The following is a 20,996-nucleotide window of genomic DNA, read 5'->3' as shown; positions in this document are numbered from 1 at the left end:
CCATTAATTTGAAATAACACTGTCATGCATTTTTGGCAAATTGCAAACATATTCTTTGCCCATAAGTACTAGATCTAAAAGAAAACCACCATGAATATAAAAAATAATACAGATGTCAAATTTCCCTTAATATTTCTGGAAAGAATTTTTTAAAATTCAGATCATTTTATAGATATATAGCTATAAAAATATATATATTATATATATACACACACTGATCTATAAATATATATATATAACACTTTGGTAACTTTATTATGCTTATGAAATTAATTTAAAAAAATTTTAAGCTTTCTAACTTGACTCCAAGAATTTTCATAATGTGAAGGAAGTGATATACACCCAAGTTGTCTTCATGTATTCTAAAACCAAAATCACTAAGAACTCTAACACTTTTTTGTTAGTTAAGGGGGGAAAAAAAGGTTGATTTCTCTCTGTCTTCTTTCTAAATGTTCCTTTGATGAGTTTGTGGGGGAGAAAGGGGTCTCCCCATCCTATCTCTCCGCCATCTTAGGGCCGCCCGTCCTCTCTTCCTTTTAAGCAGGTTTGGGGAGTTTAGTTTTAGAGGCTGCACCCACTCTTTCCCAGGAGTCAGTTAGAGCTTCCTGATGAGAAAAGAGGCAATGGTTAAAGCATATCTGAAGCAACCTTTGGAAAGCACTGGTTTTTGTCACGTCTGAGCTCTCAGGACGCAAGGTCCATCCTTCCATAGGAAAAAGTAAAATCGAATCAAAACATAAACACACAGCAATCAAACACAGAAACAATTGAGTGCTTCCCCCTCATGTTTCCCCAAGGGCTTCTTGTGAATTTGCGGATCTAAGCAGCTCAGATTCTTTGAGAAAGTCTGATTAAATATTTGAAGATGGGCACTTCCTTGATCTAAATATAAAATATCTGCTCGTCTGCCACAGAGAACATAATTCTTCGGCTTTTGGAAAACACACCTGAGCCTTCCTGTGTCCCCTTGTGTGGAGCTGTGAGCAATCACACATGCCGGGGTGTCTCTCTGGTTTTAAAAAACATAAACTTAAAAAAAAAAGTTTAAAATGTGATGACTACATTAAATTCAGTGTTAAAGACAAATGTTTCAAATGTCTTTCTTTTTTAAGAAAAAGAAGTTTGTCTGTTCATAGATATAAAAAGATGTAGTCCAAACTGGGTTACCTCTAGGCGACGGATCTGCATGGAGGAACACTTTGATTTTTCTCATTTTCTGCTCGTTTATATCATTTGCATCTTTATAGAAAAATTAGTATCTTATGTTTTATAACAAAATCCTTTTCTTCAATTGTTTATTTTCAGTTTCTGTACCTACCTAGTTCTGAGAAAACTTCAAGAAAAAACATCAAAGCATTAAAACCACAGGACACAGATAACCTGAAGGAAAGGGAAGGTAGAGATGTTCAGTGCTGATAACAGTCAACTAGGCAATGACTGGCTCACAGCTCCCTGGAGACTCCAGGAGAACAGGAAAAAAGAGTTCTTATCCATGCTGTGGGGCTACGGAATGGTGGTGGTTGTTTTTTTTTTTTTTTTTAAGAGAGCTTACAAATTAATCCACTTCTGTAAAAAATTTTCCTGGCACTAAATTCAAGCTGGAATTGATCACATAGATCCTTGTGAAAGGGTGAATGGCCCAGAGCACAACACTGTCAAGTATCGTTTTCTCAGAGAAATTCTGTTCAAATAGACCTCTCACCCTCTATAGAAACCTCTAATTGGTCATTGAATTAAGGTGTTTTTGAGGCTCTGTAGTCCTGATGGTAAGAACACAAACAAAAAATTACTACTCTATATTTAAAAGCTGCAAGTTGCTATTATTATTTGAAACCGGGCTGTTTTATACATTTTAAACCTAGAGGGAAATGCCAGTCTGCTTTCTGCCACATTTCTAACACAGCAGCCCCTCAACTCAATGTTCTAGGTATGGGTGGGCATGGCTGTATTTTTTTTTTTTCCATTAAAGTGTGGAGAAGAGAAAAAGATGGAAATGATAAAAATTAAAAGAGAAAAAAAAAAAAAACTCCACAATCTCTCTTTAGGAAAAAAAAAGAGTAAAAAGTATAAGACACTCCAATCACTGTAATCTGTCTCTTTTATGTTGCTTTTTTATATCTATTTTTAAGTCATTATAACCGTGGAATAAATATGCAAATTTGTATTCCTTTTCTGAGTGTACATTTTATCAGGAGTATTTTCCACATTGCTGGACACTCCTTTTATGTATCAAAAATGTCTTTTTACATACTTTCTACATGTATTTAATAATTTTTGCCTTGAAACTGTAGAAGGATGGGATGTTTTGATGGCTCTTAACATACACTGATAGATATTGACAGATTATTTTCAAGAAGGATAACTTTCAAGATTAAGTATACTGACTTCATATTTTTCAATTAATTTGTTTATTTTAATTGGAAGCTAATTACTTTATAATATTGTGGTGGTTTATGGTTGTTTTGGAAAGTGCCTCACTCCAATTTGGTTTAAACTGAAATTCTTTTGTTATTGAGAGTTGAACAAAAATACCTTGTTTGAGAAAAAATTTCTATATTTTCAACTAGAAATTTTTGTTTTCCTACTCAGAAAACACAGAAATAGAAAGTGTTGTCTGTTTTATCTATTGGAGGTTTTGGTGTTGCTGTCATTGATTTGCCTAAGCTCATTACATAGTAAAGATGTTGACACAAACTTGGTCACATGCTGCAAATGTTCCCTCTCTTTTTTTCATTTGTTTTAAAACATGCCCAAGTTTGTATCTCAAAGCAGCTTCCCCCATCATAAAACAGTCCATACCTCCCAGTTGCTGAATGCTCAGAAAATGTAAGCAGGTTTTTATGTTAGTCTGATCAAAATGTAACTGGGAAGATGCACTCGCTGCCAGTTCCCCCAGACACACAAAAATCAGATGCCACATACCAATCTATGTCAGCCCTGACAGCCTCTCAGATTTCCTAGAGAGACACAGTGTAAGAAGTGGTTCAGAAGACTGACTGTGGGGCGATTCAGTCTTCCTTTCTGTAAAATGGATAAAGTTACATTGTAGTCTCAAGAGGAAATAACAAATGGGAAAACAATTTGAAAATGTTAAAAGATGTCACATGTAATACAATGATACCAATAATGATAGTAACAAAAAAACAAATGCAGCAATTAAGTGGCTAAGACGCAAAAGAGAATCACTTTATCTCCACCACCTCTTCCTAGCTGGCATGCATACTTAACTGAAATGGAGGCCACAGGATCTGAAAGTTAAAGGGGGTCACAGACTTCTATCTAGCCCAACGCCATAACTATGATTTCACTTCAGCTACAGCCAGGACAACTGATGCACATGCAGATGAATTTGGCTTAGCCTCGGAATGTTCTTTTTCTCAGATAAAAATATTCGTTTTAGGAATGAAGTAAAAAGTAAAAGAGAAAAGTGAAGGTCATACATAGTTCCGTCACTGAGAAATAACATCTATGAATTTTATCTTTATTTCCCTTCCTTAGAATATATATTGAAATTTATGTCTTAAACATGTGAGGTTAAGGTTGGTTTTGCAGTGAGGAAATGATAAAGCCATACATTTTGTGTATTTGCTGGAAGATTTTTCATACTCTAGTAACTTTCCAAAGTTGTGTAAGGCGTGACTTGCTCGGAAACGTTATCGAAAAATTTGGGGTGTCCTTTGGCGGTATTTAAGTCCTTTTAAAAACAAAGCGAAATGAAACAAAACAAAACCCAGGAGAGTTAAGGCAAAAAGACATTCTCTGAGAAGCAGAAAAGTAGAAGCCACCACCCGCCAGAATAAGCTTTCTCTCTGCACACTCAGGGGACTGTCACTGTGTGGGACGCGCAGCTGCGGCGGACAGGACAGGACAGAACAGCTCCGCGGTGGCGCGCCGGGCTCGGCTCTCGGGGCAGGACTCGCGGGCCTCCTCCCCGGGCACACTGCGCTGCCCACTTCATCCCTACGAATACGTTCACTTCTGGTTTCTTAGGCAAGTTACAGTCTCTTGGATCCCTTCACAAGTTTCTCCCATGGACATTTATGGTCAGCCATCAGGGTTTTAGGGAACAGCTGGGGCTGCAGGGACCCAAGGCTTGCCTCCTGCCTTCCAGGAAGCCCCACGTGCTCCAGGGAGCCAGCCTCTGAAACCAGTGGCTGTCCGCCGGGTGAATGCTGTCCTTCTGTGACACCATCGCCCCCTTTTCCCCAGTAAAGTCAGAGTCTGCTCACTCTGAAAGCTGCCTTTTAATAAAGTTTCATCCGAGAAAAATAAATCATGGAAATTTTTATAAAGCCACGTGGTAAAGAAAAACAGTATCATTAGAGTCATTGATATATTATACATTGCTTACAATTCTTCTATTAATTTTTTCCCCTCCTTCATAACTGTTTAAGGATCTCATCATTTTAGTCTCTTATCAATATTGAATATGTAAGTCAATCTTTGATTTGAAGTAAAATAACAGGTGACATATTTCTGAGCTCTTGCTATGCATTAGAAGCGTTGCCTGTACTACCTCATTTAATTAAAATGTGTTCTAAATTTTCTTTTTTCTAAATAGTTTAAAGAGCAAAATAATACTGTCTGGTGATGGTGCAAGTTCATAAAGTATGTAGGTAGTATGAACTTTGAATTGAACTCTGTTCCTATAGTTTGACAGCGCCTCACTGGTGGAGAAAAGAAATCTCTACAGAAGAAAAAAAAAAAACACTTTTGTTTCATTGAAGCCAAAGAAAAGAAAAAAACTTAAATAACAGAGGTCTTGTTTAGTTACATGGGAAAATGCAGGATTTTTTTCATGTAATTGTTTTAGATTTGGTTATTTTTTTAAATAGCACAATAATTACATATCTGCGAAAAAAAATCATTCTCCCCCTTTCGGGCAATGCCACTTATTTGCCATTTCAGTAGCATTTAGTTGAAGTTGGGAGGGAAAGTTTATTGTGTCAGAGAATAAGCATAGTTAGCTCTGGGAGTCTGTAGTTCTTAATGACACACTAGATAGCATGCAGTAATAAATGCTTTTTAAGAAAATGGAGCCAAGAGTATGGAAACTAGCTATTAATTTGGTATGGCATGGTTTAGCTAATGTGACTTGTTATTCCATTAATATTGTGTCATTAGCTACCAGGCAAAATATAAGAATTATGATATGCTGTCTTGCAAATTACTTCTGAAGAAGAGAGAGTAAATGAGAAAGAATTTTCTCTAGTCTTTTACTGCTCATGAAAGCTCTTAAGAATACATATGTATATACAATGAACAAAAAGGGAAGTAAATTTTATACTTTAAAGAGAATGAAAAAATAATAAGCAATTCAGTTTTTTTTAATGGTGAAAACTAATTTTTCCAATGAAGGTTAAGGATTTTTCAATGCACCTCTCCATGACTATAGGCTATTTTAACTCTTTTCAAACACCTAAATTTAGAAAAATTCCATATAGGCTTGATTTGTCTCTGTTACATAGACTTCGTTGCTATGACAGCAACATGATACAATTATTTATTGCCATGACAATCTGCTGTAGGTTTTAAAAATACGTTATCTATTTTTATTAGTGTTGTCAATTGTGCCGGGAAGGGAGACCACCACTTCATATAGTCGAGAAAGCCTGTAAAGCAGGAAACAAGTGGAAATCATTTCGCTGGAGAGGCAGAGCCCCAAACAAGCCAAATTCCTTGGAATCCTCAGTGATACGCACATCCTCCACTAACAACAGCATCCTGGCCAGCTGTCTGGCTGCAGCGAGCATTCTGGCAGGGGGATGAGGGCTCCATTTATGCTTTCCATGTGGCTTCCTCTCCGCCACATTGGGTCAACATCACACAGGGTTGGAAGCACAGAGAGCGCATAAGAAATCTGCATATAGTATTCTCTCAGGAGAGAGAGAGCTGTGTGAGCTTGGTAACCAGGCTGATGCAGGTTTTCCTGTCCTGAGAAGGTGGCTGGGGTTGTTTGTAGGCAGAGAGGCGGGGCTGGTACCCAACACTCCCTGTGCCAAAATGGTGCTCAGTGGTGTCCAGCTCTTAGCCCACTTCCTTCTTTCCTCTTCTATCTCTTGGGCTCCGCAACCTGCCAGTTCTGTAGAAAAATCAAAGAAATAATACTTCTTTTGGTGGTCAATGAGTGTTTCATCCAAGAAATGAGTGTGGCATTACTTGCATTTGATTACATAATTGGACCATCAGAAACCAACTAGCTACTTAAGGCATCCTGGAAAATTAGATTTGGTTGCTACTTCTGAAATATCAAGTTTCCTTCTAAATTGATAACAAAAAGTCAATCACCACCATTTAGTTGTAATGTTGGTTAAATACTTAATATGTGCTGTGGAAAGGAGTACATCAAGGCTTTATATTGTCACCCTGCTTATTTAACTTATATGCAGAGTACATCATGCGAAATGCCGGGCTGGATGAAGCACAAGCTGGAATCAAGATTGCCGGCAGAAATATCAATAACTTCAGATATGCAGATGACACCACCCTTATGGCAGAAAGCAAAGAAGAACTAAAGAGCCTCTTGATGAAAGTGAAAGAGGAGAGTGAAAAAGTTAGCTTAAAACTCAACATTCAGAAAACTAAGATCATAGCATTTTGTCCCATCACTTCATGGCAAATAGATGGGGAAACAATGGAAACAGTGACAGACTTTATTTTTGGGCGCTTCAAAATCACTTGGGTCTGCAGCCATGAAATTAAAAGACGCTTGCCCTTTGGAAGAAAAGTTATGACCAACCTAAGTTTCCCCGGTGGTTCAGACAGTAAAGAATCCACCTGCAATGCAGGAGACCTGGGTTCGATCCCAGGGTTGGGAAGATCCTCTGGAGAAGGGTATGACAACCCACTTCAGTATTCTTGCCTGGAGAATCCCCGTGGACAGGGGGGCCTGGTGGTCTACAGTCTATGAGGTTGCAAAGAGTCAGACACGACTGAGCAACTAAGCACGGCAACCTAGACAGCATATTGAAAAGCAGAGACATTGCTTTGCCGACAAAGGTCCATCTAGTCAAAGCTATGATTTTTCCAGTGGTCATATATGGATGTGAAAGTTGGACCGTAAAGAAACCTGAGCGCCGAAGAACTTATGCTTTTGAACTGTGGTGCTGGAGAAGACTCTTGAGCATCCGTTGGAATGCAAGGAGATCCAACCAGTCAATCCTAAAGGAAATCAGTCCTGAATATTCATTGGAAAGACTGATGCTGAAGCTGAAACTCCAGTACTTTGGCCCCCTGATGTGAAGAACTAACTCATTGGAAAAAACCTTGATGCTGGGAAAGATTGAAGGCAGGAGGAGAAGGGGACAACAGAGGATAAGATGGTTGGATGGCATCATCAACTCAGTAGACATGAATTTGAGTAAACTCCTGGAGTTGGTGATGGACATGGAAGCCTGGTGTGCTGAAGTCCATGGGGTTGCAAAGAGTCGAACATGACTGAGCAACTGAACTGAACCAAACTGATGTGTTGCGTGTGACACAGTCTTTTAGCACTCTGTGGGCATTTGTTGCCATGACCATCCATGCGAGAGAGCCTCCTACAATTTCCATTTCATACATGAGAACAGTGCGGCTGCCCTGCTGGGGAGACTGTCTGGAGTCACCTGTCTAGTACGAGGTGGGTTCTGCCTGAGGCCCTGTGCTCTTAAGGAGATAGTCACAAGGAGGAAATGTTCCTGACACAAATATGGTTATGAGCGGGAGCTATGCCCTTGGAAGTCCTTTTAGGATGTATCCTGAGACAGACTCTGGCCAGGTGGAGGTGAAGGCTGGGTCCTACTCCTTGGATTCCCCCCCACCCAATACTGAAATGTTAGGGGTGAGGTTATAATGTGTCAGCTACAAATTGCCATTGAACAGTGTGTTTGTGTGTGTGCTGAGACTGGTATGCTACTCATACAGTATAATAAATAATCTATCACTAATCAGCCTGTACTATTGTCCTTGAAATTGGTCTTTCGCTGCTGTTTATAAAAAACCCCATGGACTGTAGCCTGCCAGGCTCCTCTGTCCATGGAATTCTCCAGGCAAGTATACAGGAGTGGGTTGTCATTCCCTTCTCCAGAGGAGAAGAGGATGTTCCTAACCCAGGCATTGAACCCAGGTCTCCAGCATCATAGTTACCGTCTGAGCCACCAGGGAAGCCCCAGGCTTATTCATACAAATCAATAGAGAAATGACAACTTTTTGCCTTAGTAGAGATGCAGAGGTCATCTCCTCTCCCCAAAACACCACACACACACACACACACACACACACACACACACACACACACACAGATTTTATCAATGTGAACATATATTTTAAAAATTCAAGCTTACTAGTAATCAAACAGGCAAATTAAAATAAAGGAGTAAAAATTTTTTTGTCTCTAGTGTGTCGCTTTAGTGATAGTACCAAACATTGGTGAGCATGTCAGGGATTTGAATTATCTGAAGCGTTCTAGAAAACATTTTAAAACTATTTATTAAAAGCTTTCAAAAACATAAATACCTTCCGTGCCAGAAATTCCACTTTTAGAATGTATCCTGAGTATATGAAAAGATTTTTCAAAGTTATTTGCGAATGCCAGCAAAAACTCAATTCAGTTATGGCACAGTTGTTATTGTCTATCATGCAGTTATTCAAAATTATGTTGAGAGAATATTTAATGTTGTTAAATACCATTCTTGATGCACATGGGAAAAACAGGTTACAAATCAGATTGATGACAGTCACGAACACCATAATCATCACATATGCTTAGGGAAGAGACTGAAAGAACGACCACACAAATACTCACAGCACATCATTTCTGGGAGGTGGTGTCATAGAAATTTTTATTTTCAGACTTGTACTTTTCTGCTTTTTCTAAATTTCCCTCACTGGTATAACTCACCTTTGTGGATGCCGGTCTGACTGTGACAAACCGGCAGGCTCATTGCAGAGATCAGTGGTAAACAGGAAGAGTCATCAACTCAACTTTACTTGTCTCATGTCAGGTAAAAACACAATACCTGTGAAACAGTTCTATTTCTGTAAGAGTATTTAATGAGGGAGATGAGAAACTTAGGTGTGTTTGGATGTCTGTCGATGACTCCTGGTTGAATTTTACGACAAACGATGGGTAAGCAAACTCAGAGCTGAACAAAATGTCAGGTCAAATTTGTGTTATTGTACTTATTTTTAATTTGAAAAGGAACACTTTTAAAGCCCTTTCTGGTTGACATTAAATGAGGAAGTTAATAGGGGCTTATTTGTTTTCAGGCATTCATGCATACATTGTACCTCTACGATTCTTTACACAGGGGCAAGACTGAAATTTATATTCCATTGTTAGCATTTTCAACAAAGGATGTTTTTTCATCCAGAAAATAATTCTATATTCTAGTTCACAATTTGGTAATAGACATCAAAAGATGGAACAGTATTGGAAGAAATCAAGACTTCTCTTCATGTAAAATTACTAAAGAATGGACTAGCAGTGTGTTCTATGAACTGAAATAAGAAGATTATTGTTTCTGGGAAATTATTCCTAAGAATGCTCAATTTTAACTTGAAAAAAGTGAGCAATAGTACAGACAAAATTACCATATTCTTGTTCTAGAAAAGAAAAAATTAATTTAAAGAAAAACATGATTTTCATTAAAATGCTATAAGGAATAAATATACAGAATTATGTTTTTTTTACAAGATTTTCCTGTCAATACCTTGAGTTGGTGTAAGTTATGTATTTCAAAGGGCTTCCCTGGTGGCTTAGTTGGCAAAGAATCTGCCTGCAACGCAGGAGACCCTGGTCCCATCCCTGGACTGGAAAGATCCCCTGGAGAAGGGAATGGCAACCCCCTCCAGTATTCTTGCCTGGAGAACCCCATGGACAGAGGAGCTTGGCGGGCATCGCAACTCTGGTAAAACATGGTGGTGGTGATGATGATAATGCCTATTATATGCAAAAAAAATTGCAGTTTTGAAAGCACTTTCAAGCACAACATCTCTCGCTTCCCCCCATGTATTCTCAGAACCACCAGAGAAAGTGTTCCTCTCCCCATTTTAGTGGGTGGTCCCACCATTAACACACCGCAGGAACCAGCCCAGGCTCCTGACAGCCCTTCAGGTTCCTGAATAAAGTCCTCTGATATAGCTAATTTTCATGCGTTAAGATAGTATTTCAAGAACATTTAGAGCCGAAGTTATAAGGGCACAGAGTTAGTATAGAAGGGGAAAGGTACTTATTTTAGGAGAAGACCCAAAGAAGTATTGTTTCTTTTAAAGTAGCAAAATAGGGAAGTTTCTGCAGTGTAACACATTAAGATAAGAAAACAATTTTTGTAATGAACCGCAATTTGAGAAATGGGAACAGCTGATACCCAGAAACATGTCAAGACAATATTTTATCAGCTTCACAATTTAGACCACTCACTGAAACTGGGAAAATGGTATACAAACCATCAGAGATGCTGACCAATGGACCAACACATTACTTGATATTGATAAAGAAAGAAGACAGACTTACATATTCATTCATTAAGTGATTCTACAAATATTTATTGAGGATTTATTACGTGCCAAGTGCCGTGCTTGAGCACAGGGAAATAGGGACTGTAGTTGGGAAAGAAAGAAAATTAAAGAAAGTAACGTTGCTCAGTCATGTCCGACTCTTTGCAACCCCATGGACTGTAACCTACCAGAATTCTCCGTCCATGGGACTTCCCAGGCAAGAATACTAGAGTGGGTTGCCATTTCCTTCTCCAGGGGATCTTCCCGACCTGGGATTCAAACCTAGTCTCCCGCATTGTAGGCAGACACTTTACTCTCTGAGCCACCAGGGAAGTCAAATAATAGGGAACAATACCAGAAATGAGTGTTCCCTGTCCTTATAGAACTTAAGCTCAAGGCCTGGGGGAAGGTAGATATCAATCAGCTTTTCATCACGGGGAATGTAAAACAGCAAAACCATAGCAAGAACTGTCAAGCAAAGGTAGGAAGTGTCTTTAGAGCAAGGCCTTCCCTGGTAGCTCAGATGGTAAAGAACCGGCCTGCAAGGTGGGAGACTGACGTTTAACCCTTGGGTCAGGAAGATCCCCTGGAGGAGGGATTGTCTACTCACTCCAGTATTCTTGTCTGGAAAATTCCACGGACAGAGGAGCCTGGTGGGCTACAGTCTATGGGGTCACAAAGAGTCGGACACAATTGAGCAATAACAGTCTTCCTTTAGAGCATTAGGTGACTATGACCATCTGGTTGGGGGGTTCAGGAGGGATCCAGATGGTGTAGGCCTGATGCTGTAGAAGGAAGGGTTATCTTTATGGAAAACAGTACAAAATTAAGCCTAACAGAGAATATTAGTTTTGAATGAGAAAAGAAATGGTGACAAATTACGAATTTTTTTTAAAGCTGCAAATACCATAAGATCTCCCCTCCCCCCAAAACCCACAGTACTTTTAATTAGCTTCCTGACATAGCCCTGTAACATCTCTTTTGCTTGCCTGCTTTTTAATCACAGTTTCATACGGTAACAATTTTTTATATGGACTAGAGAAAGTTCTGTGGCCATTACTCTAGCTGTTGGTTGATGAAAATGTCTTGGTTTATTCTTGCTCACTCATTGTGAAATGTTGCCTTCAGCTTTGCAACTCCTTTTTGGTAGTGCCATGTGCCAGGTGAAGATTGAGGAAGATCTGGGGAAAGCTCCATAAGCTCCATCAGGCTCTATGTATGATCTGGAAGATTTGGGAGAGTTTTCCACAGATTGCCTTCTAGGGCATTTTAGGCCTTGCTCCTCTTGCACTCTGCACAGAATTTTTTTTAACCTTTTATTTTTTTCAGTTTTTATTTTGTATTGGGGTATAGCTGGTTAACAATGTTGTGGTTGTTTCAGGTGCACAGCAAAGGGACTCAGCCACACATACACATGCATCCATTCTCCCCCAAAACGCCCCTTCTATCCAGGCTGGCACATAATATTAAGCAGAGTTCCATGTGCTCTAAAATACCGCCGAATATAGCAGTGTGTAAATGACCTTCCCAAAGTCTTGAACTGTCCCTTCCCCCTGGCAACCACAAGTTGGTTTTCTAAATCTGTGCCCACAGGCTTTTGCTGCCAGGTGCCGCAGGACCCGCTTATACCGTCCATGACCCCTGGCTCTGCTCCTCCAGGTCTCGCCTGCCAGGCAGATCGGCTGAGTGGGAGGTGGGCACATTCCTGGAAGCCCTTCCTCTACCGGAACACCAGCGAAATGACTGACAACCGAAGATCCATGTATGTCCCGCTAAATCCAAGCTAAACGTCTTTCCCCATCTGGGTCCCCATGTCCCCTTCAGCAGGAGGGAAAGTGAGGGAGACAGAGGTGGAGTGGAGAGAGACAGGGGTCTGAGCCACGTGTGGCTTAGGTGAGGTGAAGTCGCTCAGTCGTGTCCGACTCTTTGCGACCCCGTGGACTGTAACCTACTAGGCTTCTCCATTCATGGGATTCTCCAGGCAAAAATACTGGAGTGGATTGCCATTTCCTTCTCCAGGGGATCTTCCCGACCCAGGAATCAAACCCGGGTCTCCCGTATTGGAGGCAGACGCTTTAACCTCTGAGCCACCAGGGAAGCCCAATAGCTCTCAGTTTATAAATTTTACAGAAATGTATGATCACAGGACCGCCCTGTAGGGCCCTCCTTTCCTCAGGGTCTCAGAAGGGGCTCCTGCAAGGGACAGCTCCTGAACCTAAGGCTTTTGGGTGCATCCTTTAAATTCTGTGAGCGAAATGATTTGGGGGCTGAGGTCTGCAGGTCTGAGTCATTAGAATAACTCCTGTTGTCTGGGTTAGGGTGGACCCAGGGCCATGCATAGGATGGGTCCTGGTGTTCCTCAAGCCCGCTCAGCCACATCCTTCCCAGAGACCCTTCAGGGCTTCAAACTGGAGTAACTCAGGTGGTAAAGCGTCTGCCTGCAGTGCAGGAGACCCACGTTCGATCCCTAGGTCGGGAAGATCCCCTGGAGAAGGAAATGGCAACCCACTCCAGTACTCTTGCCTGGAGAATCCTATGGATGGAGGAACCTGGTAGCTTACAGTACATGGGGTCGCAAAGAGTTAGACACGACTGAACGATTTCACTTTTCACTTTGAGTAGCTCCAGGAGATCTGTTTGATACAGCCCATCTCTGCAGAAGATTAGGCTTAAGCAAGTGTTTGTAACCACCTGCTTTCTCCTTCTCTTCCTTCCTCCCTTCCTCCTTAATATCAACCAATATTAAATTTCCCAACTACCTCCTTTTATTCCCAATGGGCTTGTTTGAATCAAAAATCAAACAGTGTCCATACATCTTATCAGGTGCATAGATCTCCTAGACTCTTATCTGTAAGTCCTTCTGTGTGTTTTTTTTAAAATCTTTTTTTTAATTTTTATTTTTACTTTATTTTACTTTACAATACTGTATTGGTTTTGCCATACATTGACACGAATTGCTACATCTTTGTTGAAGAAACTAGGATTTGTCTATAGAGTTTCTCACATTCCAGATTTTGTCAATTGCATCCAGGTTGTTTTAGCACATTCTCCTGACCCCTGTATTTTCTGTAAACCAGTGGTTAGATCTAAATCCTTAGATTTGGGCTCAGCATTTTGGCAAGAAAACTGAAGAGGTGATACTGTGTACTTCCAGCATCATCACTGCAAGGGGCTCCTTATGTCCTGTTACCTCTTTCTGATACTAGGATGGATCAGTGTGGCCAGGTGCTACCATTTGAATTCATGATTACAAAAGTCCCCGTCAGCCTTTCCCCTAGTGGATATAGTAGCCATTCATTGCCTAGATGCATTATTTCACTGGGCATACAAAGAAGTGATGGTTCACCATACCTTCTGTGTTTATTAGGTAGAATACACCTGTGAAAAGTCAGCATTACAGACTACTTAGTGTTTTTGAAATAAATTTTATAAAAGAAAGAAAAAGTTAAAAGAAAGACAGTATAAACGCATGATCCTTTGTCATCATTTACCATGCTTTAGAGAGCTTCCCAGGTGGTGCTAGTGGTAAAGAACCCACCTGCCAATGCAAGAGACGTAAAGAGACGTGGGTTTGGGGAGATCTCTTGAACAGGACATGGCAACCCACTCCAGCATTCTTGCCTGGAGAGTCCCACGGACAGAGGAGCCTGGCGGGCTGTAGCCCAGGGCAGCAAAGAGTCAGACACGACTGGAGTGGCTTAGCACGCACCCACGCCGTGTTTAGAGTCATGAGTTGGTATCCAACAAAACCCAGTGGTGATTAAGTATGTCTTAAAATATGGACTCATTGGTTTTGAGCTTATTTGGCTTGTAGCCTTTCATTGCAGATTAATTCTTCTAACTGCTCAAAATTTCCCCACTTTGGCCACTGACAGCCTCTTCAGGATGGATGGACTTGATAGCTTCTCTGCTCCCGGGTCCAAGTATGGCTCTTCTTGTGCCGTTCCTGCCCCAGGCCTGGGACTGGTTAGTTCTCCAAAGATTTCTGTTTCCTTGTAGTTGGCAATGGTATTTAAAGACCGAAATACATGAGTCCTGGGTGACACTGATTTTTTTTTTAAGCATTCAAGCTCTTTTGTTTTTTGTATTCCAGATTGTAGATGTTTGATCATATTCAGCTTAGTTTTTTGGTTATTGTTTGTTTTATTATTTTTTTAGCAAAAATGTCTTAAGCATTTGCTTCTTTTCAAACTGAGTGCAGAGACTCTCAGATTGTTTCACTCTTAGTAAGTTAACCTTGAGTGTTCATTTAAGATGGTCACCTCCAGAACTCTCATTACAAAAATATCTTTTCTCCTTTGATATAAGGAAGTAACCTGCAGAGTGATGCTTTGATGTCATACCAATATCCAGTTCCCTAAAATTTTTCCTGATGGTTTTACCCGCCATTGAAGACCTTCCTCGAATCAATGGATACACCAGGGTATGCACAACGGCGATTTAAAATTTACACCTTTGTATTTATTAGCTGATATTTTTGTTTAATGATGAACTTCCTGTTTTTCATACTAATTGACATCTATTATTTACTATTATGTGTTCACTCAATATGTTGCAATCATTATTATTTTGATTTTTATACAATAAACACTAATATTTAGAAGCAAAATAGTCTTGAATTTGGTCAGCAGGAACTCAAGCTTCTTTTGTGTCCTTTTGACATTATTGCATTAGTCTCTGAGTATTGCAACAGACCTAGAATCAGCCATTTCTCTTAGGAACCCAGGTTCCTTTTGGTGAGAAATGTTCACGGTTTGGGTGCTAAGTGTGCTCTCCCTACTGGCTTATCATTGCTTCCAGGCCTTTTCAGTAGACAGAGTTAGAAACACATTTTGTTCTTTAACTAACAGAACTAAGGATACTTTATTTTCTCCTTTTCCAGTTTTCTCTGCTGTCTAAAATTCTAAATGAAATATATATTTTTACAGTGGTAAAATATATACAACGTGAAACTTCCATTTTATCGTCTCGTGTTTAAGTGTGCAGTTCTGGGGCACTGAGTTCATTCTTGCTTTTGTGCAGCTCTCACCACCCATACAGTCAGAATTAAGTGTTTTAAGGTCTCTTTAGGCAATGTTTGTCTTCAGATGGTTGTGCCACCACACAATGTACAGTTATACAAGTCATTTCCACTTGCTTTCAATGTTGTGTGGCTGATTTTCACCGTCTTGATATTTGTTTTGAATTATGTAGAATAAACACATGATCCAAAATCAGAGCTATATGCCAAGGCACATTCATTGCCATGCTTCAACTCTCTTGACTTTCTTCTTCCACAGGAAAGCCTCCTAATTGTTTTCACTGGATCCTTCTATTGTTTCTTCTTGAAACTGAATGCAATGTGTATACATATAAATATATCCCCTGTTTAGGGGGGAATACCTTCATGACGCAAAATGTAACATTCTTTAAGCACTATTACCCACCTTGTTTTTTTCACTTAACAATAAATCTTAATGATTACCCTATATGTCTACATAGTGGTCTCCCTCATTCCTCTTTACTACTGCATAGTAACTGGGATGAGGGAGACCACTATATAGACATATAGGGCAGTGGCACCCCACCCCAGTACTCTTGCCTGGAAAATCCCATGGATGGAGGAGCCTGGAAGGCTGCAGCCCATGGGGTCGCTGAGGGTCGGACACGACTGAGCAACTTCACTTTCACTTTTCACTTTCTTGCATTGGAGAAGGAAATGGCAACCCACTCCAGTGTTCTTGCCTGGAGAATCCCAGGGACGGGGGAGCCTGGTGGGCTGCCGTCTATGGGGTCGCACAGAGTCGGACACGACTGAAGTGACTTAGCAGCAGCAGCAGCAGTAACTGGAATCCATCATGCACCGTAACTCGTTCAAGTATTTCCCATCGATAGACATTTGTGCCATATTTATGGAGCTATTTTAAGTCCTGCTCTGAATCCAACAGTACAACCTGGTAGAGACGGACAAAATGACAGCGGTAGGGGCCAGGTGGGCAGAGGTTACCGGAGAATATGCATTGCCTACTTACTGGGATCTTCAGTGGAGGCTCCCAAAATAGGGAATCTTCAAAGAGCCCTGGAAAGTGCCCATGAAAAAGTTAGCACAAAACATCCAGCCAAGAAAGATCTCCTTGCCCCGTTACTTCTCGCTCCACCTTCTTTTAAAAAACCATGTGTTTCTTTTTGGCCGTGCTGGGGCTTCGCTGCTGCCCTGGCATTCTCTAGTCTGGGGAGCGGGGGCTACTCTAGCTGCGGTGCATGGGCCTCTCACTGCAGGGGCCTCTGTCGCAGAGCACAGACTCCCCGGTGTGCGGGCTTCAGGAGCTCGTGGGCTCAGTGGTTGCAGCTCCCACAAGCTCAGTTGCTCTGCGGCATGCGGCATACTCCCAGGTCAGGGATCGAACCCGTGTCTCCTATATGGGCAGGTGGATTTTATCCACTGGGCCACCAGGGAAGTCCTCTCTCCACCTTATTCAGCCAATGTGGGAGTAAGATGGGAAGCGACAGAGCAGAGACAGAGCCGAGTTGGACCATGTCCTTTACAACGTGTTTTAAAATTGGTATTATAAAACCAGCTCTATGCAAAAACTATTTTTGAAGTACAATTATTACTCTAAAACAAAATTATATATGCACATTAAAAAATATGGAAGCTCCTTCCTGTTGATTATCCGAAATTTTAGGAAATAAGCAGAATAGCTGCTGTTGTTGCATAGTCGCATACTTTCATCAGTTTCTCAGCTTTGTCCTAACAGCATATTTTATTCAATATGGTCTTTTTTCCCTCAAAAACTTACTGAAATCACTCTCAAAGATGCATTTTATTATGTATTTATTATAACAATAAATTTGAAATTGGTGGCATCTTCAATTGGGCTTTCTCTATAGATTATAAAAATTTTATTGATAAAATACTCTTTACAGGCTTCAAGATAACAATAGAGCAGATTGTATTAAGTGGAGTATTCTGGGTTTTTTTGGAGAAGGCAATGGCACCCCACTCCAGTACTCTCGCCTGGAAAATCCCATGGACAGAGGAGTCTGGTAGGCCACAGTCCATGGGGTTGTTAAGAGTCAGACACAACTGAGCGACTTCACTTTCACTTTTCACTTTCATGTATTGGAGAAGGAAATGGCAACCCACTCCAGTGTTCTTGCCTGAAGAATCCCAGGGATGGGGGAGCCTGGTGGACTGCTGTCTATGGGGTCGCACAGAGTCAGACACAACTGAAGTGACTTAGCATTCTATTTTTTAAAAATTTGAAATGCGCACGTATTTTAGTCAAAGTATTTTCACAGGTATTATAATTTTGCGTTCATTCAGAAAATCTTCCTTTGACAGACATTTGTACAAGTCAAAAATAATCAAATAAATTATCTCCATTTATGATTCTCTTTTACTGTTTCACCAAGTTTAAGTGCTGCAAAATTTTAGGTCTTTTCAATTATATTCCATTCTGTTAAAAGCATAATGCTACTGCTGCTAAGTCGCTTCAGTCGTGTCCACCTCTGTGCGACCCCATAGACGGCAGCCCACCAGGCTCCCCTGTCCCTGGGATTCTTCAGGCAAGAATACTGGAGTGGGTTGCCATTTCCTTCTCCAATGCATGGAAGTGAAAAGTGAAAGTGAAAACGCTCAGTCCTATCCGACTCTTAGCAACCCCTTGGACTGCAGCCTACCAGGCTCCTCCATCCATGGGATTTTCCAGGCAAGAGTACTGGAGTGGGCTGCCATTGCCTTCTAAAAACTAAAAAATAGGAGCCCTTCCCCCAAATCATATAAACCATTTAATTTAATGTGTTCAGTTCCTCCTCACTTTTACAATATTGAAACAAAATTCATCACTTTAAAGGGTACAATTCAGCGGCATTTCCTACCTTCACAATATTGTACAACCACCACCTCTATCTAGCTCTGAAACATTTCCATCCCCTCAGAAAGGGACCTCTCCATCAAGCAGCCATTCCCCGTACCCCTTCTCCTCCATCCCTGAAAGTCGTTTACCTACATTCTGTCTCTATGGATTGTCTCTCTACATTCTGGATATTTCTTATGAATGGAGTCAGACAGTGTTTGACCATGGTTTCCAGCTTCTCTTACTTAGCATAATGTCATCAAGGTTCATCCACCTCCCAGCATGTATCAGGACTTCATTCCCTCCTCATGGCTGAATAATATTCTCTGGTCTGGATATACTGCATATTGTTTATCCATTCAACTGTTGACGGACATTTGGGCTGTTTATACCTTTTAGCTATTGTAAATAGTGCTGCTATGGACGTTTCTGTACAAGTGTTTGTTTGAACACCTGTTTTCAGTTTTTTTGTGGTTTACCTAGGGGTGGAATTTCTGGGTCATCTGGAAATTCTATATTTAATTTTTCAAGGAACTGCCAGACTGTTTTCTACTGCAGCTGTGTCATTTTACATTGCTATCAGCAGTACACAAAAGGCTCTGATTTCTCCACATCTTTACCAACACTCATTATTTCCATTTATTTATTTATTATGATAGCCATCTTAGTGGGTATGAAGTGGCATCTCATTGCGCCTCCTTTGCTTTTGCGGAGAAACAAATGTAATATCTTCCTGCTTAGAGCATTATTTTCAATCATTGCAATTCACTAAAAAGCTTCAAAAACTGATTTGTTTTGTTGTTGTTGCTTCATTCCTGGAATACTTGGTTGACTATTTCCAACTTATTTGTTTGAATTATTTGTTTGGAACAAAGTGTAACCAAAATGCAACCAACAGTTAGATGACTCATCTTTGGGAAAATTTAATTCCATTACAGAATATTTCAGTTGATTTATAAAATATTTTCAAAGACTTTAACATTTCTGAAATTTTATTCATGATTAACTGCCCCCCCAAAAAGAAAAAGCCTAAACACATACCACCATGCTGATGTATGTTTTTGTACTCAATGTCATCTCAATCACAAAAATTTTGCAGTTCAACTTCTGATAGATAGCTAGATAGGTAGACTAATAGACAAGTAACACTCATATTTTGAAAATGTTCCAGCTTGTTTAAATGTGATGACAAATTACCTGTGTATTACAATCAATTCCAAATACATTTCTACTTCAGAAAGCTCCCAATTTAGAGATAACAATGTTTTAACCACAGTTCTATGCTCCACCAAAATTTGTAATCCTATTATCACTGTGAATAGAAATAATTTTATCTTCAGTGTTGAATTTCTGATTAAGATCTTTAAAAGTGCTTCACTGTTGACAAAGTGAACCTCCATTTGATTCCATGCACTGGATAAAATATTAAATAATTGTTAGAGTTAACTGGTTTTCTGTTTGAAGCATCTCTTGTCACTGATATAAACCAGGCATCACTTGACTGTTTGCAAAAATTCTTTTGCAGCCGGAGGAGCCAATCTGTGGTTTTATTTCTTACATGTGCACAAGAAGATATGGGATCTAAAATAAGCAAAATTAATTTATAAGAAAGATGTTTGATCTAAATAAAAATCATGCTTTACAGAGTGATCTATAAAACCTTTTTCTGCAGCTGCATGCATTACACATAATAGATGTTAGTGCTTCTCTGGAAGACTGGTGTTTCTTGATTTTCATATGGTCAATAATACTGCTGCAGCTCCCCCCGTGGATTGGCAGATGTCAACAAATGGTTTTGCAAATTATATATTCATCTAATTCCTTAAGGAGAAAAATTAAGTGAGAGACTTTATTTTCTTCAGCTCTAAAATCACTGCAGATGGTGACTGCAGCCATGAAATTAAGAAACGCTTTCTCTTTGGAAGAAAAGCTATGACCAACCTAGACAGCATATTAAAAAGCAGAGACATTACTTTGCCAACAAAGGTCCATCTAGTCAAAGCTATGGTCTTTCCAGTAGTCATGTATAGATTTGAGAGTTGGTCTATAAAGAAAGCTGAGCACCGAAGAATTGATACTTTTGAACTGTGGTGTTGGAGAAGACTTTTGAGAGTCACTTGAACTTCAAGGGGATCAAACCAGTCAATCCCCAAAAAAATCAGTCCTGAATATTCATTGGAAGGACTGATGCTGAAGCTGAAATTCCAATACTTTGGCTACCTGATGCAAAGAACTGATTCGTTAGAAAAGACCCTGATGCTGGGAAAGATTGAAGGTAGGAGGAGAAGGGTATGACAGAGGATGAGATGGTTGGATGGCATCACCAACTCAATGGACATGAGTTTGAGCAAGCTCTGGGAGCTGGTGATGGACAGGGAAGCCTGACGTGCTGCAGTCCGTGGGGTTGCAGAGAGTCGGACAGGAGTGAGCAACTGAAGTGACTGACTGACTGACTTCCTTAAGGGAGGGCTTCTCAGGTGGCTCACTGGTAAAGAGTCTGCCTGCCAATGCAGGAGTCACAGGAGATGTGGGTTCGATCCCTGAGTTGGGAATATCCCTTGAAGGAGGAAATGGCAATTCACTCCGGTATTCTTGCCTGGAAAATCCTGTGGACAGAGGAGCCTAGTGGGCTTGCAAAGAGTCAGACATGACTGAGCAACTGAGCACTAGCACTAATTCATT

The sequence above is a fragment of the Capricornis sumatraensis genome, chromosome 19, assembly GCF_032405125.1.
Source record: "Capricornis sumatraensis isolate serow.1 chromosome 19, serow.2, whole genome shotgun sequence".
Classification (NCBI taxonomy): domain Eukaryota; kingdom Metazoa; phylum Chordata; class Mammalia; order Artiodactyla; family Bovidae; genus Capricornis; species Capricornis sumatraensis.
Note: the sequence above shows the minus strand (reverse complement) of the source record.